At 45.4% G+C, this 16,771-nt stretch overlaps 1 pseudogene; it reads right to left on the reverse strand.

Moving 5' to 3' along the window:
- Positions 1-10,343: 10,343 nt before the first annotated feature.
- LOC135274980 (U6 spliceosomal RNA) lies at positions 10,344-10,439 on the reverse strand (annotated as a pseudogene).
- Positions 10,440-16,771: the final 6,332 nt, after the last annotated feature.

Here is a 16,771-nt window from a genome sequence, read left to right on the forward strand (position 1 = left end):
GAGATGCATAACAACATGTCATTATCTGGTGTTGCAACCATTCAGATGTGGTAAGCAACCTCAAAAGCATAGGAGTAGTAAAATTATTATGAAGTGATAAGTTTTGAGTATTCATTGCCTTTTCAATGACTTATTTAATTATAAGCTTATGACTTCTGATCTTTAATAATGACTGTGTTTAACAATTGACTCTGAAATTCCTGAACAGCCATCTCTTCTGAACTGTGCAGAGCTGGCCTAGCACACCACTGGGTGGACCCAGGCAACATCACCTTTTTAAAGCTCCCGAGGGGTTTCTAATGAACAACCACTACTCTGGCCCCTTAAAGACTAAAGCAGAATGCCCAGGGGTGTGGTTTTTTGGTTTCTTCCCAATCTGTTAATCACATTTTCCAAAGTCTGATTAATCCATTCCAAGTTTCTCTCTTTCTATCCCTGTAATAAACTCCTGACGTTGTGCCGCCAGCCTCCCCAGGCCTCTGTGGTCTTCCGCTCTAATTTACCACCCTTGCTACTTTTCTGCCTGAGCAATTCACCAGCCTCGGTCTTGAATATTTATTTGCAGTCCTTGGGCTGAATTCTGCAGCTTTCCTCCTGGAACAAGTGCTGGCATACAGTTGGTGCACAATAGGTATGAGAACCCAGGTTCTGTCGTGGCTCCATAGGCAGGGGAGGCCAGGTCATGAAGGGCTTTTGTGTGACTCGTTGGCCTGTTGTATTTTTGTCGTTGCTGTTTTTGAGACAGTGTCTTGCTCTGTTGCTTGTGCTGGAGTGCAGTGGGGCGATCTCGGCTCACTCCAACCTCTGCCTCCTGGGTTCAAGCACTTCTCCCGTCTCAGCCTCCTGAGTAGCTAGGACTATAGGCATCTACCACCATGTCCAGCTAATTTTTATATTTTTAGTAGTGATGGGGTTTCACCACTTTGGTCAGGCTGGTCTTGAACTCCTGACCTTAGGTGATCCACCTGCCTTGGCCTCCCAAAGTGCTGGGATTACAGAGGTGAGCCACCATGCCCAGGCTGGCCTGTTGCATCTTAGGCCCATCACAGTCTTCCCCCTGCCCTGGTCCTAAGGCATCCCTGCAGGCTTCTACTCAGCTGGCTTCTGGGTCACATGGTCTGTGAAGATTGGAGAGCTGCAGGAAGAAAGAAGCCCTGATAGTCCTCACCCCCTCTTTCTGCTTTGGCAGCATCACCAGCTGTGGCTGGGTCTTTCTCTGGACTCCAGCTCCTGCTGAGAGACCCTTGCTATGATTTTGGTTCCCCTGCATAGCCTGGTCCCTGGTCCCTGGGCTCCTGGGTTCCTGGGCTCTGGTGCCATCACTTCTTCCCTTCGACCCCCAGGCCTCAGTCCTGGCTTGCTATTGGCGTGAATCTTTGCATTGCCTTACCATTGCCCTTGTCATTTCACCTCTTTCTCCACCTTTGCAACAACTCTGCCGTATTAAATTCCCCCTTCAGCTTTTTTGTTAATGGAACCCAGCATATTTAGCCTGCTCTGAGGACTCTGGGCTTCATGCTTTCTGATAGTTGGTTTGACATCAGTAGAGGCTTTTGAGAAGGAATGTGATATGATCAAATGGAACAAATGGGTGTTTGATATTGGGGGTTTTATGGATACCCTAGAAAATCTGTAAATAGCCTTTAAGTGTCTATGAACATGCCACAACTATCTGTGAAATTTTGTGCATTTGTGCATAAGTGAATTCTGTGTGTGTGTGTGTGTGTGTGTGAAGAGAGCCTATAGCTTTCATCAGATTCTCTTAAGAACTGGGCTAGAAGTAGGATCGGTGAGGAATCTAAATCACTCAATGCATCAGCGTCCCAGCAGGAAATAGAACTCACTGGAGATGGTTTGCTGGAGACTTTAAATAAGGGGCTACTTCAGAAGTGTGGGCAGAGGTAGGTGGACAAGCAAGAGATGGGAGGCACCCTGAGATTAGCACCAGTAGGGAGCTGGTATTCCCGAGGACTGAAGGGCCAAGGAGAGGAAACCGAGGGACTGGGGCCCAGGACAGTTGGAGCCCTGGAGGAAGAGCCACTCGGTGGAAGCAGGAGTGCTGGAGGGACGCAGTCTTCTTCTGAGATGGGGAGTCCAAGCAGGGAACAAGGACACCATGTAGTAGCCTCTCTCCTCCCACCTTCTGACTGTGCCTCCCCTCGTCTCTAACACAACTGGAAGCCAGCAGCCAAGGGTGTGTGGGTGAGGTGGTCTGCAGGGTCAAAGCTGGGGAGAGATTGCAGTCCATGGGTAGATTGGGGCAGAGCAGCGTAGCCGGAGAACAACCAACATTCACAGAACCGATACATTCACAGAAAATACATCACTTAGGAATTCCTTCCAGCATTGTCCAAGAAGGAAATTGACGTAAGTCACGTTTGATAGCTCCTGGCATCATTCCTCACATTCTGACTTCTGGATTCTGCTTTTCATCAGCCCCTTCTGTACTAACTTGCCCTGCCTAGTAAAGCCATATAAAGAGAAGCAAAATTCAGAGGATTTCTTTGTTGTTGTTGTTCATTTTTTCCCTTCCACTGCTACTTACAAGCCCTCTGACCTTGGAAGTAACACAAATGTCTCTGAGCCTCATTCATCAAGTATGGAGGAGGTTGGGTTTGATGTTTTGCGTGGTGCCTTCTTGAAAGTTTTATGATGCTTTAAGGGGATCTTTAGCTTCCTCCTTATGAAAGGCACGTAGTGTTCTAGCCCCTTCTAAAGGGGTGAGCCGCCTTCCCTTGCCCATTGTCACCTGCAGTGGTTTGAAGGCTGGAAGAGAGTATAGCAGCAGTACCCCAGCCCTCCAAGGAACAGACCGCAGCAGGTTATTAGCATTTTATCGACTTTGGCTCTGCCGTTGATTGTCAGGATTTGTAGTGAAAAGCTCTAATATACATTTGAGTCTAAGTGTTACCCAGGCCGAAGGAGCACCAATTTTGAAGATATGTTTGCATTATAACCTGTGTTCTAGAGAGACCTAATATAAAGAAACACCCAGCAACTCTGCTTACTCGGCTGGTGGAGGAAATTGAGGAGTGTTGCTGACAGGAACTCACTTTTGTATGCATTTCAGAGATTTAATTTTATTAGCCAATGCAAATGATCTGTTCCACAAATGTAAAACAAAAGGACGAGAAAATGATCCCTGTGTCAACATCAGGATGTCTGACTTAAAATCCCATTCAAATAACTCCCTAAAAATGATCAGACGCTGAATACGTTATTTTTCTGACTTTGACAAAACCAGTCTGCACAAAGAAGCAGCCCCATGAGGTTATGGATAAACCACCCGCGTTAAAACTTCAGCATCTTCATGTCAGTCACAGGTTTTCTTAAGGGCCAAGTCACTGTTTAAGGACTAATGTGTTTGGAGAGGGGAAAAAGAACTGCACTGTGTTATTAGGCAGAATCCCCTTTACATACAGGGATCGGATCAGTTTGCCCTGATTGTGTTGCCTGCTTTATTGTCCTACTTCAAACACGGGGCCCTGGGCATCATCTCGAGGAAGGGCTGATTGAACTGTCGGCCTGACACTTGTCAGCTGTGGATAATACGGGCTTCAGTCCGTCATGCTCACACATAAATGAACCATGACAGAGATAGACTGTTGAATAGAAAAAGCAGTTTTACTGTGGATAACCTTTCTTGAATAAATGCAACAAATAATAAAGCTGAAAAGGGGGAACACGTACCTTAGGAAAGCAGTGACGTTCAGAACCAAATGGTTATTATCTTTTTGGGCCATCAAAAATTGCCCATTTATCCAAGTACGTTATTGAGAGAAAAAGTGAAAGTGCTATGATTATCATAAAAATGATGGCAGTTGAGTCTATGCAGGCTTCAATATAATATCACATAACAAAACCTAGTTACAGCTCACCAGGGTTGAAAAAGGAGGCATTGTTTGTGTACCAAATGGAATCCACAATTGTTCTTAGAAAATGGTGGCACACATCTTAATTAAAAGAGCAGAAAAAGAATCTAAAGCTCTTTCTTCATGTCTTTAAAACATTTCTCCTTTTTTATTAAAAGAAAAAAAACCCCTCAGAACTCCCAGTAGAAATTGTGGGAACTCTACATTTCAATCAAGACAGTCAAAAGAATGATTTGAATTTACAGGCCTGTAATTGGAACAAATTGGAAACAAAAGAAAAGCTCGTTTAAGCCACGTGATGTGGCCACAGTGCTGCCGTGTACAGTATGTTAGAAAAAAAAATCATGTTTCTTTAAAGCAAAGCTAACTCCACTGCAGGCTCCAAGCAATTTGCATAAATGTCTCTACCATGATTTTTTTTTTATTTATGGGCCCTAAGTTTCTAATTAAATACTAATTAATACTATCACCAGAATTGTCTCCCATCCCCAGCTCTTCATAGCTTTGTCACTTTGATTAATGCACAGTCATTTATTAACTTATTTAACAAGCCGGGGTGCCTCATGACAAACTAGATTAAATTATCCTCATAACAGTCTCATTACTGGAAAAAGGGAGTTTTAAACTTAATAAAAATTATCCTCAATAATGTTAAAGCTTTTTCACCGTACCCTTAAAAGATAGAAATAGGTTTCTTTTTTGATTTATAATATATGGAGTTGTATAAAGCATCCATTAATAAAATTTATAAGTTCATTTAAGCTTGCACATTACAGTAGTGCTGTAGCCTTGGGTGCTTATTATTTAACTTTTGCTGTAGTTATGAAGATAATTAATGTCCCGACCAGACAGAGACTAACTAAAATACCCACCAGAACAAGATAATTAGAGACATAAATAATGTTTAGGTTCTTGTGTGCTGCTTTTTAAATTAATTGTTTTGTTTTCCATCCAAACTTGATAAATAAGAAAATAAGAGTTTACCAAGGAACTGTACGATGAAGGTGAGATGTTTCGCTGGACTGGCAAATGCTAGCAAGTCTGGCAGTTTCTGGGCTGGAGGACGGAGCAGATGTGTCAGGGGATTTGGCTCCTTCTGGGAAACGGTTCAGCCCTCGTTGCTCTCTGTTGCCCTCTGGTGGCCAGGTCCTGGTGACCACCACACCTTGCAGCCAGGCCTGCTTGTCAGTGGGAGCCGGAGGGGTGAGGCAGAAGTGGGAGCTGGAAGAAGTCTCTTCATTTAAGTGCTGGGATGAACTTCTCATCTCAATCGGGCTCCAGGAGAAGGGAGGCCCCAGCGGGAGCTCAGTTTGCCTATGGCAGCAAATCTTTCGTGCTGACAAAGCAGAATGCAGGAAGCTGTGGCTCAGGCCCTGCCAGTCTCAAAATAAATAGGCACAAACGCTTTAAAGCATGCGTGGAGCGCTGACCCTCCGTAGGGCTGTGTGTTAAAACAGGTGTTCAGCATGTTTGGAGGGCAATTATCTTTTCATTTTCAGTTTCTTGCTAAAATAGCACCCTTGTTAATGGCCTAGGTGACCTGGTAGGAAGGGCGGGGAAAGGGACCTGCTGATGAAGGGCTTGAGGTTTAAACTTCCTTCTGTCCTGGGCGGTCCTGAGTCTTTGGTGGGGCTGTGGGAAAGGCACAGTCGCTCCCGGGTCGCAGATAGGGAGCTGCCACCCGGTGCAGACAACACTGCACCATTGATGAAGCACCTTGGCATGTATCACGCTGTCTTTGCCCCTCCAGAGCCCTGTGAGACCAGAGGGAGGGACTGTTACTATGGTTGCTGCAGGGTCACATGCTGATTTCAACCCACAAACCCTCAGGCGGGTGACTTCCTTCTTGGGAAGAGCACCTGGCTCCTTTTCTTTCGGTATCTGAAGTCCTTTCTGCTTTTCCTCACCTCACCCCCAGTTCCTCTCTCTCACACCCTCCTTCTCCAGCTCACCTTTTCTTTTTATCCTTGATTCAGAGCAGAGATAACAATAACTCTACTTGTTCTCATACTAAAATAGCTCACTTGTCAAAGCTGCAGGGAGACTGGTGCCGTGGAAATTCTGTGAGCGGAAGAATGGCTCGGAGAATTTTCTCTGAGTTTAGAGTAGAGAGCTTCATGGTCAGAGTCCTCTCCCATTCACTCCCATCCCTGGGAGGTAAGAAGACAGCAAACGTCTTTATGATTTATGACTCTTGTTTTGCATTGATTAAGAGCTCCATCTTTGCAAGTCTATTAGCAGAGACCTATTTATTAGTGGAGGGTGGCTTTGGCCAAAAATAGATCAAGTTAGGCCAAATCTTAGCTACTTGATTCACTCAGTTTCTTCCAGGCATCTTTCTTTGAATTCAGGATATTAAGTCCTCAGGCTTGCTGAGGATTTAGCTTGGGCCAGGAGGCCAAATTAAATGAAGCAGGGCCTTTAGGAGCCAAGTGAGGGGATGTCCTAGATTAAAATAAAAGCAGAAGAGAAGTGCTGTTGGTCACTGAAGGAAGGTGAAGGCCCAGGTGATCTTACTCCTGTCTGGGTCCTTCCATTGGTGTTCTCACTGGCTTCATGATGATGGCCTCAGGAGTGGAGGGGCAGAGGGGAATGGTGGCAAGATGAACGCAGGCCACAGATTAGGGATGTGTAGCTGGGAAGAGCAGAGGAGAAGAAGAGAGAGTTTTTCAGTGGTGCTCAAACTTTAATGGGCAAAACATTGTTTAAATGCAGAGTCTGTTGCTCCAGTTTCAGAGTTGCTAATTCTCTTAGTCTGAGATGTCGCCAGGAATCTGCATTGATAACAGGGCTTTAGTGACTTCGATGCAGGGATCAGTCCATGACCAGTCGTTAAGATACACTGGACAAGGAAGGGAGAAAGAGAAGGTGAAAGAACCGTAGAAAGTGAGGGAATGTTGCCCAAATCATCACCTCCTGAGAAAGTGCCATAGCTGGGGTGTGTGTGTGTGTGTGTGTGTGTGTGTGTGAGAGAGAGAGAGAGAGAGAGAGGAGAGAGATGCCCTCCATGGCCAGAGAGGAAGGTGGTGAAATGCATCTCCGTGGCTCTTCCAGCACCTCTCCTGGTGCTTTCCCTAGAGGCCCCACTCAAATCCGGTCTCCACTGTGCCCATCAGAGGCTGCTGTTTAAGCTCAGTCACTCTCCTGCTCACCTCTTTCCTTTGACAGCGGCATCCTTCTGTGAAGGGACATCTGAAGGAAATGGGGGTACAGCTGTGCCCTGAGCCAGGGCTACTGCCAGCGTTAAAGAGAAGATTGAAAGAGCCCATATCCCATCTCCATACAAACCCCTGGAATAGTCAAGGTGCCAAAATGGGCTTAATTAAACTTCCCCAGGCACATCCTGAGGGCAGTCTAATCCTTGGGCCACTATGGGCAGACACAGGTGCTGTGAGAGTAACACACCCTCACACAGCTTCAGAACTGAACTCGCCCCAGGGATGTCCTAACCTGTCAGGCTCTCTCTGTTGTGCTCTTCGTGGCTTGGTGACCACATAGGCAGAGAGATGTGGATGCCACATGTGTGTACAGATCAATGCATTCGTGGTCACAGGCAAGTGGCAGGCACGGTGCTGGGCGCTGGCGATAGATGAAGATGGAAGTTTCCTTGCAGACCAGCTTGACTGTTGCCTCTTGAAGGCTCTCAGTGACAGTGCCCTGAGCTGAAAGAGATATCCAGAGGTTACCTGGGACTGAGTGTGTCTTCTAACACTACTTAGCCACCTGGCAGAGAACAGAACACTCATGACTAGACATGCTCAGGGATGGCTTTGTCGGGTGGATGTGACAGAGGGAGAAGAGAGTGATAGGGTTTGGGGCTATGGTCCCTAAACTGGAGTGTGCACACCCCCAGGGGTTGTATAAAATGCTCCAATGGAAATGGGCAGAAAATACTGAAATGCTTATTATGCTGGCCTCCTAAAATTGTGTCATTTGTGCCTTTGCATTTTTGTGATGTGTTTTAAAATGAAGAAAATGTCAGCCCAGCAGTAAAATGTATGCATGCGTGAACGTGTTGGGGCCACGTGCTGGATTCTTTTCTTGCTCCATCGCCGGCTGTGCACTACGAAGCAGGTTCGTGGGCTGTTGGTTTAGGAAGGGGGCTATTGTCAGAAACGGGGCTGATGTGCTGGGCCCTGGATTGTAGGCGGGAGTGGGAAGGAAGCAAAACCGCAAGGGGGATGAGAGAATGAAGAAACAGGAAGAGCAGGGATGGCCGGGCTCAGCGAGATTGAAAGTCAGGGGTAGCGGGCTGAAGGGAACTGGGATCTCAGCAGAGGAGGCTGTGGCGAGACATCAGGATACAGGGTTGAGAGTGTCTCAGGTGGGACCACTCTAGGCGATTCCCAGGTGAGGGGTGTCAGCAGGGGAGGAAGGGAAAGAAAGGGACAGCAAGTGTGTCAGCTGTGCTGTCCACAAGGAGGGACATGAAAGTGCCTACGCTGATGGCATGATCTAGACAGAAAAGACGATGGTAAGCTACCAAGATGTCAGTGGAAGGTTCAGGTGGTGGCGGGCAACCAGATGGCATGAGGGAGAGGGAGAGGGATTTACATCCAGGTAGAAGGACACAAAGCCCTTTCCAGTCCCCAGGAGCATGGGACCTGGAAGCGCTCCCTCCGGAGACCTGGGGTAGGCTGGGCAGCACCGGGAGCCGGAGAGCCGCAGACCCCTCGGACACAGGAAGAGGAAGGAGAGCTCCGCCCTCTGCACGAGCTTGCTCACCCTGGAACCGAGGTCCCAGAGGGCACTGCAAGAGTCTTTGGATGTGAGGGAGGCGGTGGGAGTGGGTGTCCTGGGGGTCAGAGCAGCTGGCGGGAGCCTGTGGGAGGGGAGGGGACAGCAGAGGGCTGCTCATGCCACCCGCCCCTCCTGGGTGCGCTGCCTCCACACGCTCTGTTTGGGAGTCGTGGAATCAAATTTGTGAACGTCATCAGATTTTTAACATTATTATTATTTTAAGGAATGTACAAATGTCTTTTCATTCAAGAACACAAAGTAAGTTATCGGCAGGCGTGGACAATGACAGCTACGAACCATCAAATACTTATACTTGTCAAACAGAACCCTTCACTGAAACCTGTAACCTTTTCTTTAGCCTCCTTTTGGAAGTGATTTCTCTGAGATTCTTGGTGAGAAACACAACTCTGAGCTTCCTGTAACAGTTCCTGAGTAGTGATAAGACACTATTTTCGGAGTTAGAGCATGCCCCGTCCCATGCCAACTCCACCTACTCTGCCTGTGCCAGGGTCCTCCTCTTAGGATCTTCCTGACACCTTCTTCTCTGTTTCAGGCAGAGGAGCAGCAGCCCTTCCTACCATAATAGTGACAATGATGCCTGCGCCCTGCTCACCATTCCTCTTCCCCGTGCAGCCGAAGATCTCCGAGCAGGGCTTCACAACTAACTTTGGAGGGGCTTGCACCATGTCCTCAGCTGCCAGGGACCCTCCTAACTTCCTATCTTGTCAAGGTTGCTATGGGCATTTTGAGTGGTTTATAAAACAATTTCTGTATCAGTTTTTGACCTTTATTAGTTAGAATTCATGAGTCCCAAACTGGAATACACTGAAACCAAGCCCAGCCAATTCCTAGAAAGAAGCCTCCTTCGAAAGCAGCTGGAACAATCCTGAGTGTGTCTGGGGCTGCTGCTTTTTATTCACTCAGCCTCACCTGTCCCACCGCCCCGGCATGGCTGTTCCATCTGAATTTTTTGCTATGTGTTCATTCATACTCAATAGTATCGACCTTTCTTGAACGTGTTTTTCCATTTGAGACTTTTTTAAGGGCATGGTGGCATCATCTTTGGTCACAATGACTTCTACTTTTCGACGCTGAACATCTTCAAGATTTAGAGTGATCCTCTCCTCTTCAAACACCTGCAAAAACATTTAAAAATAAGCTAGTTTTGGGGTATGTTTTTTCTTTAATCTACCAAATTTATTCATAATACATTGTGCAGGTGTTTTGATGAGAATCCAGAAACCTCTTTAGATACCATATTTCTCTGAAATGTGAGAATGGAAGATCATTGCTATTCCAGGACAAGTCTTGTGCATAGAGCTTTTTATTGCTTTAATTTGCATTATTTCATTTACTCCTCAGAACTGTCAGTTAGCAACAGCTTGATCATGCAGATGAGTTAACGGAACCCAGAAGAAACTCGCCCAAAGTTACACAGTTAGCAGTTGGTGGAGCCAGGACTGAATGCTGGGACTTGACTCAGTCCAGTGTTCTCCCTGCTAGATTATTCTGTCTTTCAGATCATTCTAATTGGAGGACAGGTTAGACAGGAAGATCATCTGACCAGGAGCACGATGCTTAGACCTGAAAGAAACCTGTGCTGTATCGAATTCAACTCCCGCCCTCCTAAATATTCAGTGGATGTATCTAACTAAGAAAAATGCAAACTGTAGGACTGTATACCTTTAAATGTTATCCCTGGAAAGAAGTGTAACATTTGGTAAATGTACAAAAAATATGGGAAAAAACTTGCATGGTATCCTTGTGCAGGGGCCATGCTGATCTTCTCTGTACTGTTCCGATTTGAGTCTACGTGCTGTTAAGCAATCTCAAGAATATTTTAAAATGAATCTACTACAACAGAAAAGATCAAAGTGTGTCACAGAGTAAGCATCGTTTTGTAAAATGTTTGTATAAGTTGCATACATGTGTGCATATGTGTGGATTAGGATGTAAAGTTTCCTTCTGACTGTGGGTTGTGCCAGCAAATGTTGGGAGCCACTGGTATGGCAGAAAGAGCTTCGGAAGTGGGTTCAAATACTTAGTTCCAGTCTCTTCTCTGCCAGCAACTACCTGTGTGAGTGAGGCCAAGGAAGTTAACCCCTCTGGGCCTCCACCTCCTTATTTTTAGAATGAGCAGTTTGGACTAGATTATTTTTGAGATCCATTCCTCTCAGATTCTATCAGTCTGGGGTTTCTCTCATGGCATTGGTGAAACACAGAAGCCTTCCAAATGGGGAAGATGGGTGGAGAGGAGGGGCAGGCACAGAACAGCAAGAACAAGCCAGGTGCAGCCACGTGACTCTGCTGAAAAAGTTTCTTCCAGTGCTCATGCTCACTGCCTGTCATCATGTTGGTGGCACCCTAGATCTTGCTGCCATGAAGGTGTGAATGATGACCACAGTTAAATCCAAATTGGAGCCTGTGGATGGCAGTGGAGGTGAGGACTGCCAAACGCATGCACCTGGTCCTGGGCTTGGCACTGCGAGGGCTCAGAAGCAGTTCTTAACGACAGGCATGATAAATACTCCAAGGTGGAAGCAAAAGAAAGGCAACTTAAATAGAACAAGGTGAAATTTAAGAGCCATATTCCCTCTACAATCTAAGTGGCCCTGGAGTAATAAAGACCTTCTTTGGAAAAAAAATAAGGGAGGGGAGCAATTTCAGCAGATATGCAATGTGAAATTCCTACTATAACTCCTTCTCTGTTGTAGACTAGCATTTAGTTTTCTATAAGAGCAGGGACCTGTTCTCACTTTCCCCTTATTTGATAGGTAAGATGCAAAGTTAATTTCATGGTGGAGAAACACCCAAGAGGTTGCTTGCTTTCCGTTAACATAGAAGACATCTTTGACACTAACACACAGAAGATTACACACTACACACACACACACACACACACACGAGAGCTGATAAATGCATAAATTATTTATTGGTCCTGGGACAGCATAAAACATGACAAGAAATGAGATATATCTGTGTGATATCCTCACACATGTAGAAATTGAAGGAGTATTTTTTTTCCTCAGGTAGAAACATGATTCCAGAAAACATTCTGCCTTTGAAGAACAAAAGTACAAAGGTGTTCCACAATTGAAGGTTATAGTTTTGCAAAATTGCTTATTATTCATTGCATTTGGAAACAGGGCATGGAGAAGACAATCATCTTTGCCAGCCTAAATCTCTTTAGCATGCTTTAATTTCATGTCACTGCTAGGTAAGATTTAACAAAATGTGTCCATTGGCCTGCAAAAAACCTGGTTGACAAGAGCCTTGTGTCACAATGTAGATCAATAGTGGGCTTGGTTGCTGTTGAGCACTGGTATTTTTAAAGAAATAAATTAATAATTTAAGGCATTTTAGAACTTGTGAAGGGCACCGAACTGACAGCTCAGGGGGTGGGGCCTGTCTGCTGCCCAGAAGCATTATGGGTGCATGTCTGGAAATGTCCCCATCCAGCCCAGAGGAGGGCCTCCCCCAGTCTTCCTTCCAGGAGACCCAAGAGAAAATGCAGGATGGTGGTTGGGTCCCAGCATGACCTGGAATGTGCAGGAGGCACTGCTGGACAGAGCGAGGAGGAAACGCACTTGTCAGCCCCTCCTTTTGTGTAGGCGGCTGAGGAGATTTAAGAGGTGAGTACCTTTCTGGTCATGACCCACCAGTGCTGGCACTAAACCCAGGAGCCTCATGTCGGAAGTTGGCATAGCCACTTCTTCAGTTACTCTGTTTACTTTCAAACTACCAAAACAAAACAAAACCCAAAACCAAAACAAAAAATAACTCAGAACGAAGTCTCAACAACAGAAAAAAAGAAAAAGCCTTCAGTCTGTGCTAACCAAGTGGCCGTTATTTTTGGCTGTGGCTGGGCTGGTGAGATGCTCTTTGGCTGTCTGTCACTGTGCACAGCAGTCTGCCTGGAATTTTAGTGAGCCAGGAAAGGGATGGCTATATTTGGCCTCTGGAAGGGAAGTTACTGAGATGGAGACAGAGCTTTGGGTCATAGGATCTGAGCCAACAGGAGGGGAAGCAACTTGCCCCACTCCCCATATTCAGCTGAGGAAGCGGGTGGGACATCACAGCTGAAACCTTTGGCAGGAAGAGGTCTCTAGGTGAACATACCACGCTGTTCCCAAAGGAGCTTATTCCAGTCCAAGGAGAGCAGCCTTGGTCTGACTGGCCCAGATGAGCATGGGCTCTGCTAAGGCTCCTGTAAAGCAGGATTATCACCTCTGTTAGTCTTCATTTAGCCCTTGGCACAGGATCTAGGCCTTCTCCTGGTATTGTATTCATGGAAGCATCTGACTTGTTTACTAGTTACTATTCATGTGCCCCTATATTTGCTCCTGGAATATGGGCATTTTGGTTTACTTTTGTGACCCACAGAGCTTCTACATACAAGGACATTTTAAAAATCAAATGTTGGACTAGGTTGCCTTCCCCGTTTAAGCTCTAGGTTATGTGTGTATATGTGTATATATATGTGTGTGTCTGTGTGTGTATACATACACACACACACACACACAACCTAGAGCTTAAACATAATATATATATATATGTATTATATATACACATAACCTAGAGCTTAAATGGTGAAGGCAACCTATATAATAAATCATTAAATCTTCAGTTGTATTATAAAAAGAATGACATTTGAGTCATGATAGAAAAACAAGATTATTGTTTATAGAGATATCACTAAAATATGCATTTTGTAAGGCTCATTGATTTATTTCCAATTCGAGAAGTGACATAGACATACAAAATGGTTCATTAGATACTCATTACACCTCCTTGGCTGCTTTTATTAGAAGTACCCACTGTGCCAATGGCAAGGTTGATGTTTTCAGGGGTGGAATCAATGCCTGAAACTCATCAATATCTTATAAGCAGTTTTGGTTTAAGGTATTTTGATGATTTCATTGAAATGTTTTACCCCATTAAAAAGCTATAACTTAAACTGTGGTGCAGGGCAGGCACACATTAGATGATAAATGGCTTTGTGTAAGAGATTTCAAATTTATCAAATCTGCATTAAAGAACTATATTTGAAATTGGTTGGAAGGTTGGGTGAATTCTCTAGGTAAAAATGACATTTGTTTTATGGATCCCTCTGAAACAATTCCTCAAGAGTTTTCATTTGAATAAATCATATCCAAGTTCAGCGCTCCAGAAACAGCTAGCGTGGGAGAGTTGCCTTTGTTTTTCTGTTTCCTCTTTTCTGGGAAAAGAGTCCATTTCCTCATCTGTAAAGGGAGTGAGACTAGATAACCTGGAGGTCAATGTGTTTACAGCCTTTCACTTATTCATTCATTCCCTTAACACTTATTTACTGAGCCGGGGTGGGCATGTCCTGGCACTAATGGAACAGCAACATACAAAACCTAGTCCTTGTTCAGGTGGAGATGACATCCTACAGGGAGAAAAACAATAAACAGATGAGATAATTTCATGAATAATTTACTGCTATGAGGGCAGTAAACAGTAGTATGGTGTTGAGAAGTTGCTGTGGGTGGGTGGTGCCAGCAACCTTCTCTGAGAAAGGGTCACTTCCACTGAAGAGAAGCAGGAGTGAACATCCTAGAGGAAGAGCATTCCAGAGAGAGGAACGGCCAAGGTGAGAGGCAATGCAGAAGGGCCCAGGTCTTCCCTTCATGGGTTTTCTTCCCCTGCCTCTGCTGCAACGGTGAATACTCTGCTGTGAGAAAATGACTGAGGCCAAGGTGGTCACAGAGAGAGTACAGAAGGGAGAGAAATCAGAGGATGGGAAATGCTGGGATCGGAGGTGGACAGATCTGTTACGATAGACTAGGCTGCACTGCAGTGATGAGTAAACCCCCATCTCAGTGGCTTAACCAAGCACAAGTTTCTTTCTTGCTCGTGTTATGGTCTGATGCGGGTCTGATGCTCCTCTCTGAGTAGGGACGCAGATTCTTGCTGTCACGTTTCTCCACCACCGCAGAGTCCTTTATTTTCAGTCTCATGAATTGGAAGGGGAGAATGGGTGGAAGATTGTGTTGAATGTTTTAGAGGCCAGCCCTGTACTGGCTGCCTGACTAGAATCCAGTGATGTGACTATAATCTAATTGGTGAGCATTGAATTAGTCTTTGCCAAAAGAGAAAAAGGTATAAAAGAAGGAATTCTACTGCTCTCCCCCAATCCTTGAAGATTTGAACTGCACATGTACCATCGTGGCCCGGAGTGCTGGTGAAGGGACTGGGATGAGGAGGTAGTATCCACACAGTGATGACTTATCATCATCTCCACTAGACAATATATGGAGAAGAAAGACTGGGGAAAATGTCATTATTTCAGCCCTGAAAGGGAGCTCAGGTAGATAAACCTCTCACTTTAAGCTCATACCAAATTATTTTGCTGCTTGCTCAGAATCTGGAGGAAAAGCCGGGTTTGATGCGAGAGGCTCCTAACTCCTATTGCCTGGCATTCAAGACCATGCAACCCTGCTTCTTACATCTCAGAACATCTGCTCTAGCCAGGCCAGTCTTCTGGAGGCCTCCCATCCAGTAGAGAGTGGACTTCATTCCCCTGTGTTCTCATCATTCTCCTGCAATTCCTGGTCCCTCCCCTCTGTCCAGATCTTGTGAGTACTTCTTATCTTTGTGGACTTTTGGTGCCTTGGGGGACCTCAGCTCTGGGGGGTCATGTGCATTGTTCCTGTGTACCTCTGGCTCATGGAATAGGCTGGCTCAAAGAGGCTGTACATTTCTCCCACCTGGCTTCAGGCAGGCTCAGGCAGGTCCCTACTTCCCATGCTTTAGAGATATCTCATGCAGATGTCTTGGCTTTCTGAATTACTTCCAACTACTAGAACATCCTCAATTCTGATAATGATGCTTCTTTTCAGTGTTAAAGGTCCAGTTCAGCTTAATGTCAAACTTCAATCTCACCTCCAAATCAAAGTTACTGACTTCAGCTGAAGCTCAGGTTCATGCAGTTGGGAAGGAGGGATTGATTGGCAATTTTATTCTCTCTCTACCTCATCTCTCTTCTGGCTCTTCCAGGATTCGGACTGGTATTGGTGAGATTAGAGGAAGAGAGACAAAAAAAATCTCACATTAAGATTCCCTCTTGGCTTTGGTTGAGAGGCCCCGAAATGCCCTTCATTCTGGCAGGGTTCTTTCATGAGGCACATTTTTGGGAACCTAGAGGAAACTCCTCCCACTCATCACATAAGCTTCAACCACTTCTCCCCCATTACTCCTCTCCAGCCACGCTGGCCTTCTTTCCGTTCTCAACTCTGGGAAGTTCCTTTCGGCCTCAGAGCCTTGGCGTTTTCATTTCTCCTGCCTGGAGCCTGTTCTCCCTCTCTTTTCTAAGTAGCCCTTAGTGATTATTGAAATCTCAGCTACAGAATCAATTCTTCGGAACACCCTACCCTAAACTCTTACCAGGGCGGGCTCTAGTTGTGTACTGTCCCAGCCCCTGTAATGAAGACATTAATTGTATAAACAGTTGTTTAGCAACCAACTTTCCCACTTGAATGTGAGCTCCAAGAGGGCCTGCTAAATAGGTGTATTAGGCTGTTTTCGCATTGCTGTAAAGAAATACCCAAAACTGGAAAATTTATAAAGAAGAGGTGTAATTGGCTCACGATTCTGCAGGCAGTACAAGTATGACTGCAACATCTGTCTCTGGTGAGGCTTCAGGAAGCTTACAATCATGGCAGAAGGCAATGAGGAGCCAGCATGTCACATGGTGAGAGCAGAAACAAGAGGGAGAAAAGGGGGAGGTCCCAGAGTTTTAAACAACCAGGTCTCTCATGAACTAACTTGAGTGAGAATTCACTTATTCTCAAGGGGATGGTGCTAAACTATTAGAGATCTGCCCTCATGATTCAGTCACCTTCCACCATGCCCAACCTCTAACATTGGGAATCACATTTCAACATGAGATTTGGAGGGGACAAACATCCAAACCATATCAATAGACATTTGTAGAAAGACAGAACAGTTGAATATTCTTAATAACCAATGAGCATCTCGACAGGCCAAGCAGATAGTAGGCACTTAATGATTATTTGTGGAACTGACATGAAATTGAAGGCAGGAGCCATGTCTACTAACGTCTGGATTCATGATATGACTTAGTTCAATAAATACATGTTGCCCAGTGTTTTGAATAACCTCATCAGAGTTAATAC

This window comes from Aotus nancymaae, unplaced genomic scaffold (assembly GCF_030222135.1).
Source record: "Aotus nancymaae isolate 86718 unplaced genomic scaffold, 86718_ANA_hifiasm-v0.15.2.pri h1tg000014l, whole genome shotgun sequence".
In the NCBI taxonomy this organism is placed as follows: domain Eukaryota; kingdom Metazoa; phylum Chordata; class Mammalia; order Primates; family Aotidae; genus Aotus; species Aotus nancymaae.